The following is a 26,938-nucleotide window of genomic DNA, read 5'->3' as shown; positions in this document are numbered from 1 at the left end:
TTTAGGGCGGGACCAGCTGGGGCCGGAAGGGGAAGTGCAGCTCTGCCAGCCCGAGGCCGGAAGCGGAAGCGCGGGAGTGTGTTGTGAGAAAAGCCTCGGTCGCGTCGCGTTGGAAAGAGTCTTGATCGTGAGTCGGCGTTTTGGGCCCGTCTGGAGGTGCTGGGCTCGGTAATCTGCAGGTGGGGGTTCGGGTCCGAATGCAGAGAAGGGGCCCAGCCTCTGGCCCCACGTCCCTCCCGGGAGCCGGGTTTCCGCCCGATACCTCGGGCTGTGCGCCCAGGCCAGCCCGAAGCTGCTGCTGCTTCCGGGGTCGTGGCCCCCGCGCCCCTGTCGCCCTCACTCAGGGTGATTCTGCGCCCCATGGGACTTTTGGCTCTAGTTGGAGACATTTCTGGAGGTCACAGAATGCAGGGTAGGAGGGACTGTGCTGCTGCAATCTAGAGGGTGGGGGCCGGGAATGCTAGCAGCGCAAGCACCCTGCAGCGCGTAAAAGCAGCTGCCGCCTGCAAAGACTCTTCCAGCCCCAAATGTCAGTAGTGCCCAGGTTGGGAAACCCTGCTGGAGGGCATTCAGGTCTCTGCAGTCCTGAATACACTGCAGAAATTATTTACAATTCAGCTGAGTCACTTAGAAGGCTGTAGTGACGAATTTAAAGCATCTGGAGTCGCCATAAAATCTCCAGCCACGTGAGTTAAGCATGTCAAATGCAGACAGCTTTAAGCTCCTTGTTTCATTTTACGGAGCAGATGGCTGGAGAGGAATCAGGTGAATTCAGGCACAGCCGATAGCCGGGGTTCTTACTATTCTTTAAATCACTTTTTTTAAGTGAATGGGGTGGCCTTTCTATGTAACAGCTCTATTACCCTCAATAATACATTTTACTATATGTACATACTACTCCCTACAAAAGGCCTCGTAAGCGATTTTTGTGCCCCCTCCCCTTTTTTTCAGACAAGAAAAGTATCATTCAGGCTCAGATTTGTGTTGAAGCCAGCCTCAGGATTCACCTATACTCACTGATGAGTGGATTTCTGTAAGATCAGGTGAGTACCGTGTAGAACGTGCAGGTTACAAGACTCCACTGTGCAGAAAAACTGAACGAGTTTTTCCTGTGCTCAGGTTGCAAACACAAGGAATTACTAAGAGTGAGCATATCTTTTTTTTTTTTTTTTTTTTTTTTTTTTTGATTCAGAGCCTCACTGTTGCCCAGGCTGGAGTGCAGTGGTGCTGTCTCAGCTCATTGCAACTTCCGCCTCTCAGGTTCAAGCAATTCTCCTGCCTCAGCCTCGCCAGTAGCTGGGATTACAGGTGCGCACCACCACACCCAGTTAACTTCTGTATTTTTAGTAGAGACGGGGTTTTGTCATGCTGGCCAGGCTGTTCTCGAACTCCTGAACTCAGGTGATCCGCCTACCTCGGCCTCCCAAAGTGTTGGGATTACAGGCGTGAGCCACCGAGCCTGGCCATAATGCAGATTTTCTTGAATGTCATGATACTAAAAATTTCAGACTTTTACAGATGAGTACAAATATATCAACTTTTCACATGTATATGTGAATTTTGGGGGTGCTGTTTTGCCAGCCACAGGGACCAGATAGCAGAAACACTTGGCAGCTGTGTTCATTAAAGGGTGGAGGCTGAGACGCTGCAGGCGGGAATGGGGAAAGAGCCACGGATCTCTGCTTGGTTCCAAGTACCAGTGAACACCTGGCGGTGGGGAACGGCTGTCTATTCAGTTCCCTCCCAGTCCTTTCCTCCTTGGAGATAGGGCCTATGGGGATCATCCAGTATAAATTCCCTGGGCAAGAGATCTAGAAGGAAGCCAGGGCCTGAATGCTGCATCTCGGTACAAATTTGGAGAGAGACTGAGTGGCCCTGCCTTCCATGAACAGCCACCACCACCCACTCCCTGCAACTCTGTTTTGTCTGCCTGGCCCACATTCACTCTTAGAAATCCCTAAATCCAGATGCCAACCCCTCACTCCCCATCCCACCCTTGGCTGCTTTCATCTTTGTGTGTACACACACGCACACACACACACACACAGCCCTTTTCTCATAAAAAAAAGAAAACATTCCATATACACTGTTGGGTGCCTTATTTTTTTCCCCTTTAATTTACTGGAGACAATAACCTCTATTGATACCTGGAGATCTTACCTCTATTTTTTTGAGATGGAATTTCACTCTTGTTGCCCAGCCTAGATAGTGCTATCTCGGCTCACTGCAACCTCTGCCTCCCAGGTTCAAGCAATTCTGCCTCAGCCTCCCGAGTAGCTGGGATTACAGGCATGCGCCACCACGCCCAGCTAATTTTTTGTATTTTTAGTGGAGACAGTGTTTCACCGTGTTGGCCAGGTTGGTTTTTGAACTCCTGACCTCAGGTGATCCACCTGCGTCGGCCTCCCAAAGTGACGGAGGCAGGGCACAGGCAGGAGAGGGGGTGACGGAGGCAGGGCACAGGCAGGAGAGGGGTTGACGGAGGCAGGGCGCGGGCGGGAGAGAGGGTGACCGAGGCAGGGCACGGACGAGAGAGGGGGTGACGGAGGCAGGGCACAGACGGGAGAGGGGGTGACGGAGGCAGGGCGCGGGCGGGAGAGGGGGTGACGGAGGCAGGGCGCGGGCGGGAGAGGGGGTGACGGAGGCAGGGCGCGGGCGGGAGAGAGGGTGACGGAGGCAGGGCGCAGGCGGGAGAGGGGGTGACCGAGGCAGGGCGCGGACGGGAGAGGGGGTGACGGAGGCAGGGCGCGGGCGGGAGAGGGGGTGGCCAAGGCAGGGGATGGGCAGGAGAGGGGGTGGCCGAGGTCTGCTTGTGGTCACAGGACACACAGTGAGAGAAAAATGAGTGAACGCAGTGGAAGTTGAGGAGGGAGGTTGGGTTCAGACAGGGGAGTTTGTGAGCATTGTTCTAGATGGTGGGACAGTGCCCGGCGATGATCGGGGCTGAGCGTACCCATGGAAATGTGTGGCCCAGGGGTGTGAGGGCAGAGGGCCGCAGAGCTTAGGAACCCCTGAGACTCTGGAGGTCTCTGATGTCATGCGGGACCTGGGATTGGAGGTGGGAGGAGTGATGGAGGCAGGTGCTGAAGTCCCCAGGGAAGGAGGGTGTGGCAGGGAACACATTACTGACCACACTTGGACAAGCGGAATGTGCTATGAGACTCCACGAAGCCTTGGTTTTCAAGGGGTATGGAGCCAGGGACATATTGGTCATTGTGTTGGGGACAGAGGAAGGCAAGTGTTGCCATTAGGTGGCCCTAAATTCATCTGCTCAGGAAAATAAAGGCTCAATGTGGAAGCCAGAACTTGTATTTGAAGGAGGACAGGAAGAATGAGCTGAGGAGGGCCTGTGGGGACTTGGAGTGTCCCATTTCTTCCAGAGCACTGTCCTGAGGGTGCTTCCAGAAGAAGGGAGGCGCGTCCTGCCTCCCGGCTGCCCTGTTGCTGTCGGAGTCACAGGATGGTGGCCCTTGTCCTACCTGCCACCGGTGGTGAGTCACGGGGTCTTAGCATTTCTCATAGTCCAGGATTGAAAGGCTCTGACCCTCAGCCTGGCACAGGAGGGGGCTGGGCAGAGCAGGTGAGGCAGAAGTGGAGCCCCAGGGTCCTAGAGGTCCTCCGTGCCCGACAGGGCGGCTCTTGGGATTTGGGACTTAGGTGTTTGGGTGTCTGTGGATGTGACCAGTTAGTGAATGTCCTGGAGCTTTTGAATTCTCCCTTTATTTCTTTCTGTGAACCTGATAAAAACAGTGATGTCTTTGGAAGCTGCTTCCTCATCTATGAAGTGGGAATAATCTCTTCCCCAGGTGCAGTCAGACCTTAAGCCCTGTTACCTTTCGTTGGTGAGACAGGGCTGTTTGGGTGTCTTAGGAGAGCTGTGGGTAAGTGTTTGCATGGGGTGTAGGTAGGTGCTGTGTGGGCATAGGAGGGGGATGTGGTCAGTCACAGGCAGATACATGGGCGTTAGACAAGCCTAAATCTCCGGGACTCATTTCTCCTCCTCCAGCTGCGTCTTCCCCATTCTCAGCCTCTCGGTAAAAAGGATACACAGAAGGCTGAGGGCTGGTTAATGAGCTCCTGACAAGCTGGCTACAGGTGAGTTGGATGCTCCTTTTCCCAAATTGTTATTCCTTTAGCCAGAAGGTTGGATTTCATACCTCCCAGCAGCCTGGAGCCTCGCAGCCAAACTGGCTCCTGAGGCATCCCAGGATTTCCAGGCATCTGATGGAGAGTGAGGGCTGCCCAGAAAATGTCAGTTTGTGTGGACGGTTACCGGAGGTTCAGAGCATTCTCCAGGGTCCATAAATACGTCATGTGCTCCTGAGAGTTTTTTTTTTTTTTTTTTTTTTTTTGAGGCGGAGTTTCACTCTTGTTACCCAGGCTGGAGTGCAATGGCGCGATCTCGGCTCACCACAACTTCCGCCTCCTGGGTTCAGGCAATTCTCCTGCCTCAGCCTCCTGAGTAGCTGGGATTACAGGCACGTGCCACCATGCCCAGCTAATTTTTTGTATTTTTAGTAGAGATGGGGTTTCACCATGTTGACCAGGATGGTCTCGATCTCTCGACCTCGTGATCCACCCGCCTCGGCCTCCCAAAGTGCTGGGATTACAGGCTTGAGCCACCGCGCCCGGCCCCTGAGAGTTTTAAGGGAAAGCCAAGTAAAGTTGTGACGATGTTCTAAGCCCAAGCAATTTATAAAAGCCATACGAAATCGTTCATTCACTTACCAAGTATTCCTCTGATTTCTGCCATGTCCCAGGCCCATGCTCCCCTGGAGACTGAGAGAGTAAGATCACAGGAACCCCCAGTCTGAGAGAGAAAAGACAGTTGCTCTGGGGTACTGTGCATTAAACCTGAGGAGTGGCCTAAGGAGTCAAGCATTGAGGGCTGAGCCTGGAAGCCAGGGAGCGGAGCTCAGAACCCCGCCCCACATCTTGTGCTCAGGTTTCCCCAGCCCTGGCTCTGTTCTCCTGGGCCCTCTTCCTGTGCAGTTGGTGAGGGTTGTCCTCAGCTAAACTGTGATGTTTGCGATGCTTTAGGGGTTGGTGACCTTCGAGGATGTGGCTGTGGAGTTCACCCAGGAGGAGTGGGCGTTGCTGGACCCTGCCCAAAGGATGCTACACAGGAACATGACGCTGGAGAATTTCTGGAACCTGTCTTCCTCACTGGGTAAGCCTGATGCCATTCCTGCATTTATTTAATGACTCAGGAGGTAAGCCTTTTTTTTCTTTTTTTTTTAATTGAGGTAACATTCACAAGACAGAAAAGTCACCATTTAAACTATTTCTTTAAAGTGTCCAATTCAGTGGCTTTTCATACGTTCACAATGTAGTACAACCACCACCACTAATTACGGAGCATAGTTGTCACACCAGAAATAAGCCCCAGAGTCATTAAGTGGTCACTCCCCACTCCTCCCTTCTGAAAACCTTGGCAGCCACTAATCATTCTGTCTCTATGGGTGTGTCTCCTGTTTTTGTCGGGGTGATTTTTAGACACTGTCTCCCTCCATCACCCAGGCTATAGTGCAGTGGCATGACCCTGAGTAGCTGGGACTACAGGTGTGCACCACCACGCCCAGCTAATCTGTGTATTTTTTTGTAGAGACAGGGTCTAGCTATGTTGCCCAGGCTGGTCTTTAACTTCTGGGCTCAGGCAGTCCTCCTGCCTTAGCTTTCCAAAGTGCTGTGAGCCACCATGCCTGGCTCTATTCTTGACATTTTATATAAATGGGATCATACAAAATGTTTTCACTTTTTACTTAGCATAATGTTTTCTTTTCTTTTCTTTTTTTTTTTTTTTTTGAAACAGAGTTTTACTCTGTTGCCCCAGGCTGGAGTGCACTGGTGGGATCTCGGCTCACTGAGCCTCCACCTCCCAGGTTCATTCTGTTCTCATGCCTCAGCCTACCGAATAGCTGGGACTACAGGCATGTGACACTAGGCAAATTTTTGTATTTTTAATAGAGGCGGGGTTTCACCATGTTGGCCAGGCTGATGGTCTTCAACTCTTGCCCACCCACCTTGGCCTCCCAAAGTGCTGGGATTGCAGGTGGGAGCCACCACGCCTGGCCGATGTTCTCAAAGTATAACCATGTTGTAGCAGATAGCTGAACTTCATTCTTCTTATGGTTGACTATTATTCCATTATGTGAATATACCACTTTTTATGTATCAGTTCATCAGCTGATGGAAATTTGGCCTGTTCTCACCTTTAGGCTCTTGTGGGTAGTGTGCTATGAACATTCATGTACGAGATGTTGCTTAAACACCAGTTTACTCTTGGGTATATACCTAGGAGTGGAATATTCTGTGGTAATTCTATGTTTGATGTGTTCAGGAGCCTCCACACTTTCCACACCTACTGTACCATTTTACTTTCTACCAGCAGTGTATGAGACCAGCAACGTATTACAGTTTCTCTGCATCCTTACCAACATTTCTCTCTTCCATTAAAAAAAAATAATTATTATTATAGGCATTCTTGTTTCATCTAATTGTGCTTTTTATTTCCTTTATTTTTTTTTTTGAGATAGAGTCTGACTCTGTTGTCCAGGCTGGAGTGGCACAATCTCAGCTCACTGCAGCCTCTGCCTTTCTGGTTCAAGTGGTTCTCCTGCTTCAGCCTCCGAAGTAGCTAGGATTACAGCTACCACTACACCAGGCTACTTTTTGTATTTTTAGTGGAGACAGGTTTCACCATGTTGGCCAGGCAGGTCTCGAACTCCTGACCTCAGGTGATCCTCCCATCTCGGCCTCCCAAAATGCTGAGATTATAGGCATGAGTCACCAAACCTGGCTGTGGTATTTAATTTCTGTTTCCCTAAAAAAATGAGATTGGCCATCTTTCCTTGTGCCTGTTGGCGATTTACACATTTACTTTGGAGAAATGTTCATTCAAATCCTTCTTCTGTTTGGGGGGCATTGTTTGCTTTTTTGTTATTGAGTTGTAAGAGTTCTTTATACGTTCTCAACACTAGACCCTTATCAAATATTATTTATCATTTTCAAATACCTCCTCCCATTCAGTGGATTGCCTGTTTACTGTCTTGAATGATAGTTTTGCAAGGGATAGAATTCTTGGTTGATCTTTTAGTACTTGGATTATGTCATCCCACTGGCTTGTGGCCTCCATGGTTTTTGATGAGAAATCAGCTGTTAATCTTGTATATGATGACTTATTTTGCCCTTGCTATTTTTCAGGGTAATCTATTTGTCTTTGGTTTTTAACAGTTTAATTTTAAGGTATCTCAGTATGAGTTTTTTGAGTGTATCCTATTTGGAGATCATTGAGCTGCTTGGGTGTATAGACTTGTAATTTTCATCAGATTTGGGAATGTTTGGCTCTTATTTTTCCATATATTCCTTTTTCTTTTTTCTTTTTTTCCCCCAGAGACTTGCTTTGTCACCCAGGCTGGAGTGCACTGGCAAGGTCTCAGCTCATTGCAACTTCCACCTCCTGGGTTCAAGCAGTTCTCCCTGCCTCAGCCTCCTGAATAGCTGGGATTACAAACGCACACCCCCACACCTGGCTAATTTTTGTACTTTCAGTAGAGACAGGGTTTCACCATGTTGGCTAGGCTGGTCTCAAACTCGTGACCTCAGGTGATTCTACCACCTCAGCCTTCCAAAGTGCTGTAACACAGGTGTGAGCCACCGTGATTGACCTATTTTTCCTGTATTCCTTCTCCTTTTTCTGCCTCCTCTCCAGTAGCAACTCCCGTTATGTGTATTTGGATGTTTGATGATGTCTTCTGGGTCTCTTAGGCTCTATTCATTTTTTTCCCTTTTTAATTTCTGCGTTACAGCTCAAGCAATCTTTATTGACCTGTCTTCAAGTTCACACTGATTGTCTTACTCCCGATCAAGTCTTCTGATGAACCCCTTCTAGTAAATTTTTCATTTCAGATAATATATTTTTCAATTTTAAAACTCCTGTTTGGCTCCTTTTTATAATTTCCATCTCTTTAGGATTTTCTCTGTTTAGTGAGAATTCATTCTCCTGGTTCCATTAGTTTTTTTTGTACACAATTTCCATTAACTCTTTGAGCTTGAAATGGTTGAAGTTGTTGCCTAGTAAGTCCAATGACTAGATTTCTTAGGGACCATTTCTGTTCATTTCTTTTTTCCTATAATGCAGTTTCATTTTTGTTTCTTTATGTGCCTCATAATTTATTTGCTGAAAACGACTTGGAGAATATGACAATATGGCAGTTCTGTAAAGCTGATTTTCCCATCCCCAAGGTTTGTTGTAGCTGGTATTGTTTCTTTGGTGACATTTCTGCACTAATTTTGTCATATCCATATTTGTCATGTGTGGCCACTGAAGTCTCTGTTCTGTTAGTGTAATGTTCAGCTTGTGACTAATTTGTCAGAGATTTTCTTAAATACCTGGAACCCTAAAGATTACTAGTCTTCGTTGATGGATCTGAATTATACTATATGTTGGAGCATGCCTTCAACACTCAGCTAAAGCACTTTACAACTCTGCCTTAGCCTTCAATTGCTGCTTATGCAGAGCCTGAAGGTCAAAGGTGAGGGCTTGCTGCCTTCTCAGATCTTTCTGAGCATACGTTCATCCCTGGGTACGTGCATGGCCTTCTAGGAATGTGTGCAGGCCGGGCGTGGTGGCGCACGCCTTTAATCCCAGCACTTTGGGAGGCCAAGGGGGATGAAACATCTGAGCTCAGGAGTTTGAGTCCAACCTAACCAAGGTGGTGAAACCCTGTCTCTACTAAAAATACAAAAAAAATCAGCCAAGTATGGTGGCACATGCCTGTAATCCTAGCTACTCAGGAGGCTGAGGCAGGAGAAGTGCTTGAACCCAGGAGGTGAAGGTTGCAGTGAGCCGATGCGACTGCACTCCAGTCTGGGCAATGGAGCAAGACTCTGTCTTGTTGGTGGGGGTGAGGAATGTGTGGAGAGATGCTCTGCTCCCCAGCGCATCTCGTTCTCCACTTCTCCCGGATGTTTTGGTTTAGTCTTTCATTTGCTTCAGTTTTCCCTTGCCCCATTCAGCAGTGGCTAAATGTATTTGCCTTTAGATGTGTTGGGACACACTTCCCTCTCTACCCTCCAGCTTCCACAGGTATAGCCTCTTCAGACCTGTGAGAGTTCGGATTTATACAAATAAAGGGAAGCCCTTTGACCCAGCACATCAGGGAGCCACCAGACAGTCAAAACAACCAACCACAGTTTTTTAGACTAAGGTGCATTCTGTTACCTTTAGTATTGTTGTCTCCAAGGCAAAATGGGGAATAGAGTATGTGGCTAGTGTCAGTTAAAATGTCACAAATCCCTCTTACCCAGATTCAGCTGTTTGTCTTGATTAGGCATTCTCCTGTGGTCGTACACTTCTGATAACATTCCAGAGTTCCAATGAAGTTGATTCTGGTTTTGCCCCGTTTACTTACTGTTTCTGTGAAGGGATGGAGTTTTGGAGTTCCTAGTCCGCTACTTTCACTGACATCACTTCTTTTAAGTCCTTCTTAAGCATGTGTGTTCTCAGGTCTCTGCCAGGATGTGGGAGTGCAGTGAAGAATGCAACAGACACGGTCCCCACCCTCATGGAGCTCTCTGTCTCAGCCTGTTCCCATGAAATGAAGATTTACTTCTTGCCCTGACTGTTGGAAATAGATGCTCGGTGCCGCAAAGAAAAATTAGCACTGAGACAAGGGATTCTTCAGCAACGCAGTTTTTACTTCCTGGCCTGCAGGAAAGGGTACCCATGCTAGCCATCACGCCACAAGAGTACAATGAACAAAGGAAAACACACATTTATTTTTTACACATTTGGGGTTCTTACTGCTGTGTCTGATCTCCTTTGGCTGTAGCCAGACCTCACAATCTAAACTAAAACCCAATTGGCTAACAACTTAAAACTTAGGTAAAAGCAATGGAGAGCTGCGACATGCCTGTGAGCACGTCCAGCACAAAAATATCTTGCTTAAAGTACAATAACATAGAATGTACTATGTGCCTGTAAGCATGCCATGTCTGACACCTACCTAGGATAGGGCTTACAAAGTTATTAGCACAATTATTCTTTAACAAGAAAGGGAACTTTTCTACTTCCCACACTGATGGTATATTCTCTGTAGTTAAATCTGGGGCTTTCAAATTCTGTATTGAAGCCTGGACTGGGACTCCTGGGACCAGTTATCCTGCAACCACCCTAGCTACTGACTGAGGAGGCTTGTGATTTTTTTTTTTTTTTTTTTTTTTAATTTTTGTGAAAGAGGGTTACTGTATATATTCAATTTTGGCATAATGATTCCTTTGCTCCTGAAGTCACACCTCTTCATCTTCATAAGTACTGATTTCAGTTTCATGGGGGAGCTTATCTGCTGCACAGACCCCTACATCGTGTGCCTTTTCTCCATGTACAGGGAACCAAGTTGATAAACCTAGTCTGATCTCCCAGTTGGAGCAAGAAGATAAATTGATGACAGAAGAGAGAGGAATTGTCCCAGGCACCCAACCCGGTGAGCACCAGGTGGATATAAATCATTGCAAGGAACAGGTCTGGCCAGGGAGTGAGAAGCTGGGAGTATTATAATACATTAGGAAATATGAGGGAGAGAACTGCGTAAATGCCCCTTTTCCCAACAAGGCCAAGAACATTTGGTCTGCGGCTCACGTCCCTTCATTACTTTAACTTTCAGTTTGTCATCTCATACTTTACTTTGGCCTCAGGAGAGGGAAAAAAAAAAAAGACACGTCTTGGGCGGGCACGGTGGCTCCCCCCTGTAATCCCAGCACTTTAGGAAGCTGAGGCGGGTGGATCACAAGGTCAGAAGATCGAGACCATCCTGGCTAACACAGTGAAACCCTATCTGTACTAAAAGTACAAAAAAGTAGCCGGGCATGGTGGTGCGTGCCTATAATCCCAGCTACTTGGGAGGCTGTGCTGTACCCCAAGCAAGTTTAAAACAGAAGCCCCACACTGAGTTTGTTGAGAGTCCGTTTACTGGTGTCCTCAAGTCAGTTATTGCTCAAACCTCTCCACCCCAAACAAAAGGCAGTCAACATTTTTATACCTTTGCAGGGTTAGGGGGTGGAAAGCAAATTGTTACAGAAGCAGAAAGAGCAGGTTAGGGGAGGGGGGACCTAACAACAGATTCTATTTAAAGTGTTTGTCAAGCAGGATGTGGGGTAGGCAGTGACGCTGCTGCAGGTACAGCATGTATGGGCCAGTGGGCCGTGTTTCTCTCCCTGGTGCCTACCATTTACGCAGTTCTCTACCAGGTGCCTCAGGCTACAAAGTTTCAGGAACAAAGTGCTCTACATAGCTCAGGGTGGTTAGAATGGAGTTAACAGGATTGCTTAAAATGGAGTCAACATAGCCAGGCTAGATTATGTCATTCCCCACTGATGTTTTGGCGGAATGAAATCATGGATTCCTCAGTGGCATCTACAGGATGGTAATGAGTTCTGAGGTACATGAGGCTGACAGGCTGTGGGCTGTCTAATGAATTTTAGGAGCCAGTTTAGTATGCATAGTCCAAAAGTTAGGCCTAAAAGGAGAAGCAGTAGGGGGCCTGCCAGCCTGGTGAACAGGGTTGTGAGCCAGGCCTTCCAGGTAAACAGTCCCTGATACCAGGGAGTATTACTCTCCTGCTCTTGGCAGCATTGGTCTAAGTTATCCCTGACTCTGTGGAGAGTATCTCTGATGGCTCCAGACTTGTTGGCATAGAAACAACAGCTTTTCCCTAATGCAGCACAGAGTCCTCCTTGGGACAGAAACAAAAACTCTAAACTTCAGTGGTTTTGAAGGACCACCTTGGCTAGGGAATCTGATTGGGCATCCAGCATGTTTATGGCTGACTGAATTTCTTCTAGATCAGTATCAATGCGTTGGGAGAATGACACCAGTGCAGTTTCTCCTCGGATTAAAGCAGCAGTCCCCAGGGCGGTGCAGCCTGCTACACCAAGTCCCGCCAAGAGAGGCACTAGAATTGGGGCCCTGTGGCTGAACCTGGAGTGTAGTCCCGGTGGGCTGAAGAGGAGGTGTCCTTCTGATCCGCCATACGCATATACTTGGAGAAGTACATGGACCAAGACACACAGTTTGGGCCCTGTCTTCAGAGTTTGTTCCATTTATGCAACGGGTGAGACTGGAGGTGCAGGCCAACCAGAGGCCACTGGGAGCTCGACTGGACAATGAGGAGTTCCTAACAGTGAGTAAAGACTGACTGCAAGTGGTCTGAAAGGGAGAAGCAGACAGGTTATATCCAGAGATGATTAAGCAGGCTGCATTTCCCGCAATATAATCTAGAGTGAGCAGCAGGTAGGCTTTGTGCAGGGAGGAGATTCCACTGGGATAGGTTTTTCTGCTCCTGCTCCCACATAGTACAGAGGTTTTGTCTTCAGGCACAGTCAACAGTCTTGAGCCAGTTCAGGTTGGGTGGTATTTAGAAGCTTACTCATGTCAGCAAGGATATACATTAAAATTGGGGCTAGATGAGGTTTAGGCCCGAGCCCGGAAACCACCCAGGGTGGGCCGGCTGAAATTTTTAAGTGGGGATGGGGCTGGAACATAGGTTCTCCTAAGTCCGATATGGCCCCGTAGGTTTTGGCAGTCTCCAGTAGGTAAGGACCTTTTTTTTGGATCACAGAGTCCCCGGATCGCATTCAGTTGCATATAGCCTGAGTCCCCAGGTCATCCCCTTGGTCAAAAGAAGGCAGAGGGATTGTGGATAGGAGGCTTAGGGGGTTAGAGGATCCCGTAGAGCATGTTTTTGGATGAGCAGCACGGGCTAAAGAGAGGGTTGAAGATTTTGTTGGTCTCCCGTGATAGGTGGCTAGGGTTACACGGGACCAGTATGGGCAGAAATATTCATCTGCTTGCTGGCAGTTTACATCTGAGGGGTTTCCTGGACACATGTAAAAGTCAATTGACTGAAGTTCCTTTTCCTCGTTGTCAGATCTCCCACATCCCAGCCAAGGCATCCCGAGGTCACGCTGGGAGCCCCAGCTGAAAAGAAGGCTGACTTCCGAGATTACGGCAGACTGGAAGGAGTAGGTGTGCTCTCTCTCATTTCTCTCCCCATCACCACGTACCAGTGCTCCTTCCAGACAGGACAAGTGGTCAGTAATACTACCTGGAAGGGAACGCTGTCCCACAGAGTTAATCCTCCAAGTTGACCCGTCTGCCCTAATCTCGTAGGCTTAAGGGAGTAGGTCCTGGGTCAGGGACCCATGTTGCTTGTTGAGTCTCGGTAGCGGACTTTGCGTGGGAGCAGTGGATCCAGGTCGGGATACTGTTAACCTTCAGGCGGTGGGGGTTGCTAGGATCTTGGTGTAGGGTCCCTTCCATGATGGGGTAAGTCCTTCCTTCTGGAACTTTGATATACACGAGGTCTCCTGGGTGGAAAGGATGACCAGATGTAGGCGGGTCAGAAGTAGGGGTCCAGTATGTTTCTCAAACAAGCAGCTGGATAAAGTCCTGTACTGTTGGAGAGACTGTAAGTACTGTAACAGGTTAGCAAGAGATTTCTGCCAAATGGACATCCTTCAGCCTTGGTAGAACGGGTGGTGCTCTACCAAACATTATTTTTGTACAGGGTGAATTGCCCGATAAGGGGAGCATCTAGTTCTAAGGAGTACGAGGGGAAGGAGGTTTGTCCAACTCTCACCGGTCTCCAGAATAAGTTTTGTAAGGGTGTCCTTTAAAGTTGGGTTCATGTGTTCAACCGTTCCGGAGCTCTGGGACTGGTAGGCACAGTATAGTTTCCACTGGACATTTAGTGCTTTACTGACCACTTGAGTAATGGACATGGTGAAGGCTGGACCATTGTCTGACCCAGTGGCAATTGGCAGCCTGTACTGGGGAATGATTTCATTGATTACTGTGGATGCAGTTTCATTTCAAGTGGCAAACGCCTCAGTCCATCCAGAAGAAGTATCCACCATCACCAGGAGATGCTTAGATCCTGCCTGGTGTGGTTTTATTTCTGTAAAGTCTATTTCCCACCTTTCTCCTGGGCTGCATCCTCGGAGGCAGCAGCCCAGTTCAGGTTTGGGACCTTGCCTGGCGTTTACTTGTGCACAGACCATGCAGCTGTAGGCTGCCAGTACAGTTAAGTCCTGAAGGTGGGGGATTTTGAAGCACCCGTAAAAGCTGAGCCAACTTGGTTCCTCCTAGGTGAGTGGTGGAATGAAGTTGGCCGACTAGGGCCCGTCCAAGGGACTCAGGCAGGAAGATTCTCGAGTCCAGGAGGATTCACCATCCATTTTGGTTTTTGTTGGCCTGAAGCTTGCTTTTCTTCTGATGCTTGCTTTTCTTCCTCTGGAGAATATGTTGGATGGTTGGGCAGCTCTGGCTGTGGGTAGGATACCACTGGCAACAGTCAGTGGGGTGACAGGAAGCATAGCTGCTTCATGGGCTGCAGAGTCTGCCTTCTGGTTTCCCCGGGCAATGGTCATGTTTCTCTCTGGTGTCCTTTGCAGTGATTACAGTGACCTGACAGGAAAGGCCTTGACTTGGCCTCGAGCAGGGCCAGGATTTCCTCTGTTTCCGAGTTTTTCCTGCAGAGGTAAGTAATCCCCTCTCCTGGTATACGGCCTCATGTACATGTACAGTAGCAAAGGCGTACCGACTGTCATTGTGGATGTTTACTTGCTTGTCTTTGGCCCTGGGTGAGGGCTACTAGTTCAGCCTTTCGTGCGGAGGTGCCACCGGTAGTGCTTGGGCCCAAATAATATTGGTCTCTGTTGTGATAGCTGCACCGGCCCTGCATACCCCCTGGTTGATGAAACTGCTTCCATCGGTGAACAGAGTGGTGTCCACCTGTTCCAGAGGGATATCTTCCAAGTCTGGCCTACAGGTCTTAGTGACCTCAGGTATTTCTTGGCAGTCATGAATGGGAGCAGAGAAGTCTGGGTCTGGGAGCAAAGTTGCCAGATTCACGCAGCATGCAGGATGGAAAGTCAGCCTGGGCTGGTCCAGTAGCAGGCTTTGGTACTGTAAGATCTGCGAGTTTGACATCCATTTTTCCGAGGCACTCCTGAGCAGAGTTTCCACTGCATGGGGTGCCGTAAGGATCAGTTACTGGCCCAAGGTTAATTTACCGGTTTCCTGGACCAAACTTGGAGTAGCTGCCACTGCCCACAGGCAGCTTGGCCAATCAGAAGCCACTGGGTCCAAATTTTTTGATAAGTAGGCATCTGGCTGCCACCATGGTCCCAGGGACTGGGTGAGGACTCCCTTAGCCATGCCCTTGTTTTCCTGGACAAACAGGTGGAAAGGTTTTGACACATCAGGGAGTGCAAAGCCAGTGCTTCAGTGAGAGCCCTTTTTAAGTTCTGGAAGGCCCGTTCCTCTGTCTCAATCTAGACCAAGTCTCCGCTTTCACTGGTCACAGTGTAGAGGGGCTTTGCGATTTCTGTGAACCCCGGAATCCAGAGGCGGCAGTACCCTGCTGCCTCCAGGAATTCCCACAACTGTTTTTTTTTTTTTTTGTGGTAGGACTTGGAATTTGTAAGATAGCCTGTTTTTGAGCATCGGAAAGTGCTCGCTTTTCTTTGGTGAGTTCATATCCTAAGTAAAGTACCTTCTGGAGGCAGACTTGGGCCTTTTTTGCTGAGACTTGGTATCCAAGTCCTTGGAGGAGACACAGCAAGTCTTTTGTATGTTGTAGACAGCTGTTGGCTGTTTCCATGGCCAGCAGTGAGTCATCTACATACTAGAGAAGGGTGCAGTCTGGATAACTGGCTCAGAAAGGCACTAGGTCCTGTTGGAGAACATCTCCAAAAAGGGTAGGAGAATTCTTGAACCCCTGGGATAAGTGGGTCCAAGTAAGTTGGATGGTGTCTCCTGAGTTTGGATCTGTCCATTTGAAAGCAAAGATGGGCTGGCTGCTGGCGGCCAAGGGGATGGCGAAGAAAGTGTCCTTTAAGTCCAAAACAGTGTATACTGGATGGTTTGGTGGGAGCAGGCTGAGGGTGTATGGGTTCAGGACAGTCGGGTGAACAGCGACCAGACTGCTTGTTAACGTCCCATAAGTCCTGGACCAGCCGATAGTCATTGGTACCAGCCTTCTTTACTGGCAGGAACAGAGTATTCCAGACCGATTTGCACAGCCTTAAAATATCTGCCTGCAGTAGCCGCTGTATGTGGGGACTTAGGCCTTCCCTGGCTTTTTGCCTCATGGGATACTGTTTTACTTGTACCGGTAGAGCTGTAGCCAACAAGTCCACTGTCCCAGGGGGTTTGATTCTGCCCAAAAGTGGGGAAACTAGGCCTCTAATTCCAGCATAAGTGAGCCGTTTTCTGAGGCTACGGCTGGGGTATTTAAAACCAGGAGGTATTCTTCTGACACGGGGATGGTCAGTAAGAGGTGGGTAGTTGATGAATCGTGGTCCTCTAAGGTGAGATGAGTTCCTCGGGTTGAGAAAAGAGATAGAGGCTTGCAGTTTATGGAGTAGGTATCTTCTCATTAGGGGACACAGGCACTCCGAAACTACCAAGAAGGAATGAGTTACTCTTTCCTGGCCTAGATTTACTTCTGGGTAGTTGCAGATAGTCCCTGTGGCCCCTAGAACTGCTCCTTTTGTGATTGGTGACCTGGCCCAAAGGTGTTTTTAATACTGAGTGTTCGCTCCAGCTTCAAATTAAAAATGTTACAGCGTGACCCCCTGGAGACTCATTGGTCCCCTGGACCACTTCTGTGGTTTTAGGTAAATTCATGGGATTCCGTGCAGCTCCCTTAATACCTGAGAGAAGATACCGGTGGAAGTTGTCCAAAGCCCTTCTCCCCGCGGAGAAGTTAGGGTCCAGTCTGGTCCGGTTGAGGGGGAAACTTCCTCCAACCAGGTCCTGCCCTCCTCTTCAGGTTGGCCAGTGGAGGATTTGCTGACAGTCGTCCCAAGTAGAACGATGAGTCTGGAGTATGGATTCCACCAGGAGGTCAGAACCTGGGTTTTTTCAGAAAACAGCAGGTTGAGTTCTCTAATTATATAAATCAGAGGTGGAAAATGGGACATAAACCAAAAATGGGGTTGATTGTTCACTACCAGCCGGAGGCGGTGCTTCCCTCAAAGGGAGGAGGGGAGCAGCCTCCACCTTCTGTTGTGGCCAAAGCCTGGAGGCCACAGGTGGTGATGCAGTGGCGGGTACAGAAAAAGTAACGGTGAGCAACAACTGGGTCATAGGGCAGAGGGAGGATTGGGGGGAAACCTTTGTCCTCCCCAGACGGGGGCAGGACTGGAGGGGCCGAGCTGAAGAGGGTGGTGACCGAGTAGTATGGTTGAGTACCTTAGAGGCAGGGTTTTGAGCTGTGCAGGACTGCAGCCACGGTGGTGGGTTCAGGACCAGCCTTAGCTACTGATCAATATATAGGAACTGGTTGGGGTGACCTGGGTTTCTTGTGACTACCCTCCAAACTGCCTGGACCACGTCAGGGCCTGTGTTCGGCCATCCCATGTCAAAGGTTGGCCATTCTAATTCACATAGGGTTCAGGGCTGGCCCTTGGAGAGGCGAACTCCAGTGAGATAATCTAGCCTGTCTATGGTGACTCCATTTTAAGCAATCCTGTTAACTCCCATTCTGATCACCCTTAGCTACACAGAGCACTTTGTTCCTGAAACTTTGTAGCCTGAGGCACCTGGTATTTTGTAACCGGTTTTTCTGAGAAACACTGCCCACTGGCCCGTAAATCCTGTACAGGTATTGATCAACTTACGACCTATGCAACTTCCGACCATTCGACTTTACGACCACAATCGCTAGCCACAACTGCTCCACATCTGGCAGCGCAAACATTGCCCAGCTGGGCGTACGACAGTGTGGACCAGCTTCCAGCAGCACTACCATCTCCGCGTGCACCATTTCAACTGTTATCCCAGACTCGGTACAGTAATTTGTGTTTTGTTTAAAAACAAGAAACAATATGGTGTAGAGATGATACAAATGGCATAAAATGAACAAAGAAAATTATAATATATAGCAATAATGAAAGAAAATTATGATAAAATATGACTTAAAGATTTTTGTGACATCATTTCACAGTACTGTACATATAGCCTACTCAACTTATGACCAAATGGTGTTAGGACTGGTCTGTCGGAACCAGTCGTGGTCGTAGGTCGAGCACTCGCTGTACCTGCAGCAGCGTCACTGCCTACCCCACATCCTGCTTGACAAACAGCTTTAAATAGAATCTTTGTTGTTAGGTCCCCCCTCCCCTAACCTGCTCTTTCTGCTTCTGTAACAATTTGCCTTCCACCCCCTAACCCCGCAAAGGTATAAAAATGTTGACTGCCTTTTGTTCGGGGCTGAGAGGTTTGAGCAATAGCTGACTCTTGAACATCGGCATTAAACAGACTCTCAACAAACTCAGTGTGGGGCTTCTGTTTTAAACTTGCTTTGGGTACAACAGCTGAGGCAGGAGAATCTCTTGACCCAGGAGGCGGAGGTTGGAGTGAGCTGAGATTGCGCCATTGCACTCCAGCCCAGGCGACAAGACTCCGTCTCAAAAAAAAAAAAAGACACATCTCGTTTTCCTAAATGTAAGTCTCCTATGAGTTCCTTGAGCAGTTTCAGTCCACCTTGCCTTCCTGACAATTCCTTCGTTTTGTCCACATCAGTCTCTATCTTGCTGGAATCTTTTTTAAACATTGCCTAAAATTTTCACGCCTGTATCCCATTTGTTGAATGCCTTCTCAAAAGCCCTCATCTCAGATTCTGCCTTCACTCATATATATGCATTTTGCCATTTCACCATCAACTTAAAATTGCCACTTTTCTATTAACTTAAATTTCTTTTTAACTTGTTTCAGATGTGGAGACTCCACTTGAAGCCAGCGGGTTAACTTCTAAGCTACATGTTTTTTGAAAAGATCAAGAAATATGAAAATGGTAAGACTAACATGGGTGGTTTCTGGCTTTTCATGGTAGGATAATGCCCTACATCAGAAAAGCCACAAAGAGTGGCTTTATTAAATAGTTACTAAAGGAAAGTGTCATTTTTCCAAGAGAAAATAGTGTCTCTGGAGAGATACTGTGAAATTATTTAGAATTTGGAGAAAAGCATTAGCCCCAAACTTGTTTTTCCTGAGAAGTCCCACAAGTAAATACATCCAATAGTCTGAGTCAGATATTGGGTATTTGGAAAACAAAGTAGCTGGGCACAGTGGCTCACGCCTGTAATCCCAGCACTTTGGGAAGCCAAGGTGGGTGGAGCACCTGAGGTCAGGAGTTTGAGACCAGTCTGGCTAACATAGTGATACCCTATCTCTGCTAAAAATACAAAAAATTAGCTGGGCATGGTGGCACAAGCATGTACTCCCAGCTACTTGGAAGGCTGAAGCAGGAGAATCGCTTGAACCCAGGAGATGGAGGTTGCAGTGAGCCAAGATCATGCCATTGCACTCCAGACTGGGTGACAAGAGCAAAACTTCATCTCCAAAACAAAAACAATAACAAAAATTAGCCTTAAACTTACCAGAAAAATGCTCTATGAATATAATAAAGATGTGTAGAAAGAATCCATCTTTTTTAAATTCTAAGAATCAAACCAACAGAAGCCATGTACCAGCACACTCATAGCAGCAAAAACATTAATTCTAATACCATGATACACAACGGAATTCCTGGGAGAGGGACCCATGTCAGTATTTAGTGCTAAAAATACTATAAATTGTACTTACTAGTCATCTCTTAATCAACAGGAGACAAATCATCTTGGAGCAAAATCCAGCAAATGTAATCAGTGTTTTAAAGTCCTCAGCTCAAAATCTTCCCTTACACGGCACAAGAGGATTCATACTGGAGAAAAACCCTATGACTGCAGTGAGTGTGGTAAATCTTACAGGACTAGATGTTACCTTTCTATTCATAAGAGAATCCACAATGGGGAGAAGCCCTATGAATGCAGTGACTATGGGAAAGCCTTCATTAATTCCTCATCCTTGGCTTTTTGTAATCAATGTTAGGATGCCTCAGCTCTTAACTGAGTGGCCACACAGTAACTTACACTGAGAACAAAAGGCATAAATGCTTCATCAGTATCTCATTTGTAGGATGGGCCACTAGCTCATTAATTTTTAGCCTTTTTGTTTGAATATAAGCATTTATGGCTATAGCTGTCCTGAAAATCTTATTATACCATTTTATATATAGTGTATTCTAAAACATCAATACACCAAATATTCAAAAAGGCATTTCCAAAGAGCTCCTGAGTGATCTAGTTTGTTAAACAAAAAATAGACAATATTTTTTTTTTCTAATTTAATAGCATTTTATCAGAGTACATGGGCTTTCTTACTTTGATAGTTTTCTCTCTCTGTACTAATATAGCAAATACTGTTTCCTTCTCAATGTTCATTCTCCCTACTTATTTAAAGAAAAAACAATTTTATTCAAGTTGTCAGTGAGCAGTATTGAAAAGGTATATACAGTGGGGCTGGGAGCAGTGGCTCATGCCTGTAATCCCAGCACTTTGGGAGGCTGAAGGGGGCAGATCCCCTGAGGTCAGGAGTTCAAGACCAGCCTGGCCAACATGGTCAAAACTCAAAAAAAAAAAAAACAGGCATGGTGACAGGTGCCTGTAATCCCAGCTACTCAGGAGTCTGAGGCAAGAGAATCACTTGAGCCTGGGAGGCGGAAGTTGCAACGAGCTGCACTCCACACTACCACACTCCAGCTTGGGCAACAGAGTGAGACTCCATCTCAAAAGAAGAAAATGTTCAATGTAACAGGCTTTCCTGAAGAGGGTTAGACAGGCTTTGTCCCACTCTGCTGGCTATGAGAAGTAGGAATAAGGCCCTGGGTGAGACACCATCTGGCTTGTTCTCATCTATTTTTATTCTTTCAGAAAGTGGACACAAGGCATAGTTAGAACAGCCTTTTTTTTTTTTCACCACAGTGGTGAAAAACGCAGAAAAATCACAATAATTTGAGTTCTTCAAAAACTTTTCATTGGCCGCATCGGCTCTACTCTGTGCATTGCTAGACTTCTTACATGATTACAAGTAACCATTAACTGGTTAAAACCAAAGAGTGAGTGAGTGAGAGTGTGAGAGTGTGTGTGTGTGTGTGTGTGTGCGCGCGCGCGCGCGTGTGCGCACTTTAGAGAGGAGGGGTTCTGTTAGCTTCCAGGTGAATGCAGTATCTGTTTATCCTGTTTATTGATCTATTTTTGTAAGTGCTCCATGATTCTTTGAAAATAGTATACTATATATTCTTTAATTTTTGGATACAGATGGACATACGTACTCAAACTAGTTGTGTTTTTCAATATGTACTTTAAATTTTTCTCTCGACCTGACTTAGTTGTATATTAAAGTCTTCCATGAGGATGGTGGATTAACAAATGCTTTCTATAATTCTGTCACTTTTGCTTTATATATGTTTATGTGTAATGTAACTAGGTGCCTAGAGGTTTAGATATTTTCTTGTGAAATGTTTCTTTTCAGTAGGGGCCATACCTTTTTCACAGCAAAGAATTTTACTATTAAAATACATTAACAAAAAAAAAACCATTTAGCTAGCCCATCCTATAAACCAGGCACTCTTCAAAAGTGCCTTATGAATGTTAACTACATAGTCACTACAAGCTTGCAAAGTATGGGCTATTACTATCTCCAACTTACAGATGGGAAAACTGGCATGGAATGTTTAGGTTGCTTGCCTGAGTTCACCAGCTAGTAAGTAGTAGAGCACAGATTATAACCCAGATACTTCATGCTCAAAACCACTGTCCTATTTATTATTTATTCTACGTAGCCAAGCACTGTTTGAGCAGTGACTGAAACTCAAGTTTTACCTGTGACACAATTTCTACCAACAGGGAGGGGTGGATTTTTAGAAAAATCAACAACATGGCGAGGCACCGTGGTTCACGCCTGTAATCCCAGTACTTTGGGAGGCTGGCAGGTGTATCATGAGGTCAGGGGATCAAGACCATCCTGGCTAACACAGTGAAACCCCGTTTCTACTAAAAATACCAAAAATTAGCTGGGCACGGTGGCATCAACTTGTAGTCCCAGCTACTCAGGAGGCTGAGGCAGGAGAATCGCTTTAATCTGGAAGGCAGAGGTTGCAGTGTGCCGAGATCGCGCCACTGCACTCCAACCTGGCCACGATGCAAGACTGTCAAAAAAACAAAAAACAAGCCTGTAGATTTTTAACACTTTTATATGTCTAATTTTTTTTTCTTTTAAGACAAATCTCACTCTGATGCACAGGCTGGTCTGATTTTTTCTTTTCTTTTTTTTTGAGAGGGAGTCTCACTCATTGCCCAGGTTTGGCTCACTGCAACCTCCTCCCGGGTTCAAGCGATTCTCCTGCCTCAGCCTTCAAGTAGCTGGAATTACAGACATGCATCACCACACCAGGCTAATTTTTGTAATTTTAGTAGAGACTGGGTTTTGCCATGGTGGCCAGGTTGGTCTTGAACTCCTGACTTCAAGGGATCCACCCACCTTGGCCTCCCAAAGTGTTGGGATTATAGGCATGAACGAACACGTCCAGCCCTAATTTTTTTATGAGCGAACACGTCCAGCCCTAATTTTTTTTTCCAACTAAAAAGAGTTTTAAGTCACGATGAACTAGTCCCTTAAAACTAGAAATGGGCCGGGCGCGGTGGCTCAAGCCTGTAATCCCAGCACTTTGGGAGGCCGAGGCGGGTGGATCACAAGGTCGAGAGATCGAGACCATCCTGGTCAACATGGTGAAACCCCGTCTCTACTAAAAATACAAAAAATTAGCTGGGCATGGTGGTGCGTGCCTGTAATCCCAGCTACTCAGGAGGCTGGGGCAGGAGAATTGCTTGAACCCAGGAGGCGGAGGTTGCGGTGAGCCGAGATAGCGCCATTGCACTCCAGCCTGGGTAACAAGAGCGAAACTCCGTCTCAAAAAAAAAAAAAAAAAAAACTAGAAATGATAGAAGGCATGGCAAGCCATTTCCTAGTCCCCTAAGACTTGAGATTGTGGAAGCCCCAGCAAGTGATTCTCACAGTCTGCATACAGCAGGAGAGCTGGCAGAAGCCCTAGCAGGTAAACCACCAGCCACCCCCAAAACAAAAGACAAAAGGACGTCAGATCTCCACCCCTCAATCACTTACAAACACAAAAGGTGGATTCCAGGCCAGGTGTGGAGGCTCACGCCTGTAATCCCAACATTTTGGGAGGCCAAGGCAGGTGGATCACAAGATCAAGAGATTGAGACCATCCTGGCCAACATGGTGAAACCCCATCTCTACTGAAATACAAAAAAATTAGCCAGGTGTGGTGGCATGCTCCTATAGTCCCAGCTACCAGAGGCTGAGACAGGAGAATTGCTTGAACTCAGGAGGCAGAGGTTGCAGCAAGCCAAGATCATGCCACTGCACTCCAGCCTGGAGACAGAGCAAGACTCCATCCCAAAAAAAAAAAAAAAAAAAACTGAGTCCAAACATGAAGACTTCCATCATCCCAAAACTACTCCAGCAAACCCCGCTCAGTCACGTCTAAAAGTACAAACTCCTGAAATGACCCTTTCAGATGCTCCTCAACACTAGAGAATGGGGAGCCCAAGCCCAGTGGCCCACCCAGTCTATACCAATAGTACAGGCAAGGGCAGACCCAGAACATGACCCTCCCCAACTAGGGATAAGTGGAGCTCCATCCAGTAATCCCACCATCCTCTCCCCAAACAGTATACAATAAGGCCTCTATCTGATAAGTCCTCTTGATCTCCCCAACACTAGAAAAAAATGGAAGTCCCAGACACTGACCCTCCAGTTACCTCCAACATCAGAGACAATAAGCACTTCACTAAGTGATTCCCCATATGCCTCCCACATTAATAATGATGGAAACTCCAGAAAGAACCCCCAATCCTCTACACACTTAAGAAAGGAAATCCAGCAAATGCCACCATTCTTACCCAACACAGCTCAAACGTGTATCTCTTGTCTTTCCAAGACTATACATAAGTCTCCCCAGCAATGATACCCAAAACAAGGAATGGTCAGAAACTCAACAGGCAGCCCACCCCATTCAACATCAGTGACAAACTCATACCCCAGAAAACCATCTCTCTTCCCATTACCCCAAAGTAAGAGTTGATAAAAGCATCAGCAAGCAACACCCTTAACATAAATGAGGAGGGGAGCCCAGAATACAAATCCCCTGTCACCCCTAACATGACTTGACTGCCCCTACGGTGACCCCTCTATCCCAAACACAAGGAATAATCTTAACTCCAGGAGGCAACTCTTGCAGCCTCCCCTTGCAATATGAGTATCTCTACCCCCATATTATAGGTTGATAGAGACCTATCACATCAAGTGTCCCCTGCCAGGGGAATGTTGGGTCCTCCAGTCTCAGAACATGGAAAACAACGGTAGTCCTGACAAGCTCCATAACACAGGAGGTGATACAGCCGAGCAAGCAAACCTTCTAGCATCTCCTTCACCCAGAAGACCCTTAGCAGCTGCATTCCCAGTTGACTCTCAGAGCATCTTCTCCTACTCGGTCACTAGAAGCAAAGAAAGACTGGAGCTGGGGGTGAGGCTGAGAGAAAAAGGGGAGAAGGGTAAAAGAGAAGAGGGGAAAAGGAGGCCTTCCAAGTTGTCCCAAACCCAGCCATGAATTCCAGATGCTCCAAACAGCTACAATCAGATCAGGCACTCCAGCACGCACGCACGCGCGCGCGCGCACACACACACACACACACACACAAAATTCTGAGCTGATGAAAAGAGGTGGTCTGAAGGAAAGGTGGGGGTGTTGGCTAGCCTTCAGGATGCTCACCAAAGACCCTTGCCACCTGATATTCCAGTCCTGTGTACCCCACCTCCAATGCTGAATCAGACATGAGCCATATGATCAGTACAGCACTGCTGCGTGTGACATCTGAGACTAGGTTATAAAACACACTGAAGTTTCCTCCTTGGTCTCTTCTATTGCTCCTTCTCTAGCGGAAGTCATCCGCCATGCCATGAGGAGATTCAAGCAGCCCCACGACCAGGAACCAACTCACCAGCACCACATTGCTAGCAAGGGGATGAGCCATCTTAGAAGACCTCCAGACCCAAATTTTGAACTGTAATTAATGATACGTAAACTATCTGCAACCTACTTCAGAATGCACTAAAAAAGATGAATTGATGGCTGATACACAGATGTACAGGACAAAGCAAGTATAGTAAAGTGTTACTGATGAATGTTCCTGTACATTTTTTTTTTTCTTTTTTTTTTTTTTTTTGAGACAGAGTTTCGCTCTTGTTACCCAGGCTGGAGTGCAATGGCGCGATCTCGGCTCACCGCAACCTCTGCCTCCTGGGTTCAGGCAATTCTCCTGCCTCAGCCTCCTGAGTAGCTGGGATTACAGGCATGCGCCACCATGCCCAGCTAATTTTTTGTATTTTTAGTAGAGACGGGGTTTCACCATGTTCACCAGGATGGTCTCGATCTTGACCTCGTGATCCACCCGCCTCGGCCTCCCAAAATGCTGGGATTACAGGCTTGAGCCACCGCGCCCGGCCCCTGTACATTTTTTCAAAAATTATTCCCATGCTTGAACACTGCTCATAATTTGCTAGTATTCAAGAACTACCAATAAGAGAAATACGAAAAGTTAATTAAAGAGCAAACGCTAACAACAGTTCACAGAAATACATACGAGTGGCTCTAAGAAAAATTGAAAGTAAAACATTGAGATTTCCTTTGTCATTGTTCAGATCGGGAATTGTTTTCTTTTTTACTTTAAAAAGATAAAAGATTGACCAGGATCTGGAGACAGTGGTACTTCCATATCATAATGACTGGAACTCCATTGGTGCAACCTCCGCAGACTAAGACGAGGACCCAACCTGACCCAGAGCCAAGCCGAGCCCAGGGTACCACGGGGATAGGCGGAAAGAGCCGAACTAAAGCAGGGAAATCGGAGAAAACCGAGGTCGGGCGGAGAAAGCCGAACTAAACGAACTGACCCGAGGAGCCGAGGTCGGCCGAGAGAAACAGGAAGAGCCGCATCCGGTGGCAGGAGGGAGCCGGGCCGAAAAGCAGAGGCAAGGACGGCGGAGAAGCCGAGCCAAGGCCAAGCATGGAGGGAAGGGAGGTCTCAAGTCCAAGACAGTGAGGAACAGGCGGCTCCATACTGGGGCACGAGGCGACGACGCGTGGGTGGAAAAGCCGAAGCTGGGCGGAAAGAGCCGAGGCCAGGCACGGAGGAAGTCGAACCCGGGCGGGGAAAGCCGAGGTCTAACGGGGGTAGCCGAGGCTAGGCGAAAGTAGCCGAGGCCGGGCGGGAAGATCCCAACTGGGCCGAAAAGCGGCGCCACACGGCGCCAAGGGAGGGAGGTGGCGGGGCAGACTGGGCGAGGGGAGGACGGCGCCTGTGGCGAGGGCTGGCGGGGGAGCCGAGCTGGGCAGAAAGAGCGGAAACTGGGAGCCAGTGTGAGGGTTAGGGACGAACTAACCGAAGCAGGTCCTGGAAAGCCGAGGTCCAGCGGGTAGCGGAGGTGGTAGCCGAGGCCAGGTGAGAGGAGACGAGGCTGGTGCGGAGGAGCTGAGGCCAAGTGGAAGGAGCCGAGACCGGGTGGGAGGAGCTGAGGCCGAGTGGGAGGAACCAAGACCGGATGGGAGGAGCCGAGACCGGATGGGAGGAGCTGAGGCCAAGTGGGAGGAGCCGAGACCGGGTGGGAGGAGCTGAGGCCAAGTGGGAGGAGCCGAGGCCGGGTGGGAGGAGCTGAGGCCGAGTGGGAGGAGCCGAGACCGGATGGGAAGAGCTGAGGCCAAGTGGGAGGAGCCGAGACCGGGTGGGAGGAGCTGAGGCCAAGTGGGAGGAGCCGAGGCCGGGTGGGAGGAGCTTAGGCCGAGTGGGAGGAGCCGAGACCGGATGGGAAGAGCTGAGGCCAAGTGGGAGGAGCCGAGACCGGATGGGAGCAGCTGAGGTCAAGTGGGAGGAGCCGAGACTGGGTGGGAGGAGCTGAGGCCGAGTGGGAGGG

The 26,938-nt window shown here is 48.0% G+C and overlaps 2 long non-coding RNA genes across 23 annotated transcripts; one reads left to right on the top strand and one right to left on the bottom strand.

Moving 5' to 3' along the window:
- The first annotated feature begins 51 nt into the window (after positions 1 to 51).
- On the top strand, positions 52 to 26,416 carry LOC104653024 (uncharacterized). Of its 22 annotated transcripts, none has more exons than XR_012513470.1 (8): positions 61 to 168; positions 952 to 1,043; positions 3,381 to 4,095; positions 5,041 to 10,484; positions 11,842 to 12,179; positions 12,927 to 18,860; positions 19,673 to 19,793; positions 25,703 to 26,416. It is a non-coding gene; the product is annotated as an uncharacterized LOC104653024 (long non-coding RNA). The 22 variants fall into 22 exon arrangements; XR_012513466.1 differs by lacking the exon at positions 25,703 to 26,416 and adding an exon at positions 24,908 to 25,653; XR_012513461.1 differs by lacking the exon at positions 25,703 to 26,416 and having other exon boundaries at positions 3,381 to 3,491; positions 4,007 to 4,095; positions 19,673 to 21,316.
- On the bottom strand, positions 10,202 to 26,497 carry LOC141581039 (uncharacterized). Its single transcript, XR_012513479.1, has 2 exons — positions 26,411 to 26,497; positions 10,202 to 16,917 (listed from the first exon to the last, which is right to left on the bottom strand). It is a non-coding gene; the product is annotated as an uncharacterized LOC141581039 (long non-coding RNA).
- Between the last annotated feature and the right edge of the window lie 441 nt (positions 26,498 to 26,938).

The sequence above is a fragment of the Saimiri boliviensis genome, chromosome 14 (genome assembly GCF_048565385.1).
Source record: "Saimiri boliviensis isolate mSaiBol1 chromosome 14, mSaiBol1.pri, whole genome shotgun sequence".
Taxonomy (NCBI): Eukaryota; Metazoa; Chordata; class Mammalia; order Primates; family Cebidae; genus Saimiri; species Saimiri boliviensis.
Note: the sequence above shows the minus strand (reverse complement) of the source record. Positions and strands in the feature narration are given on the sequence as shown.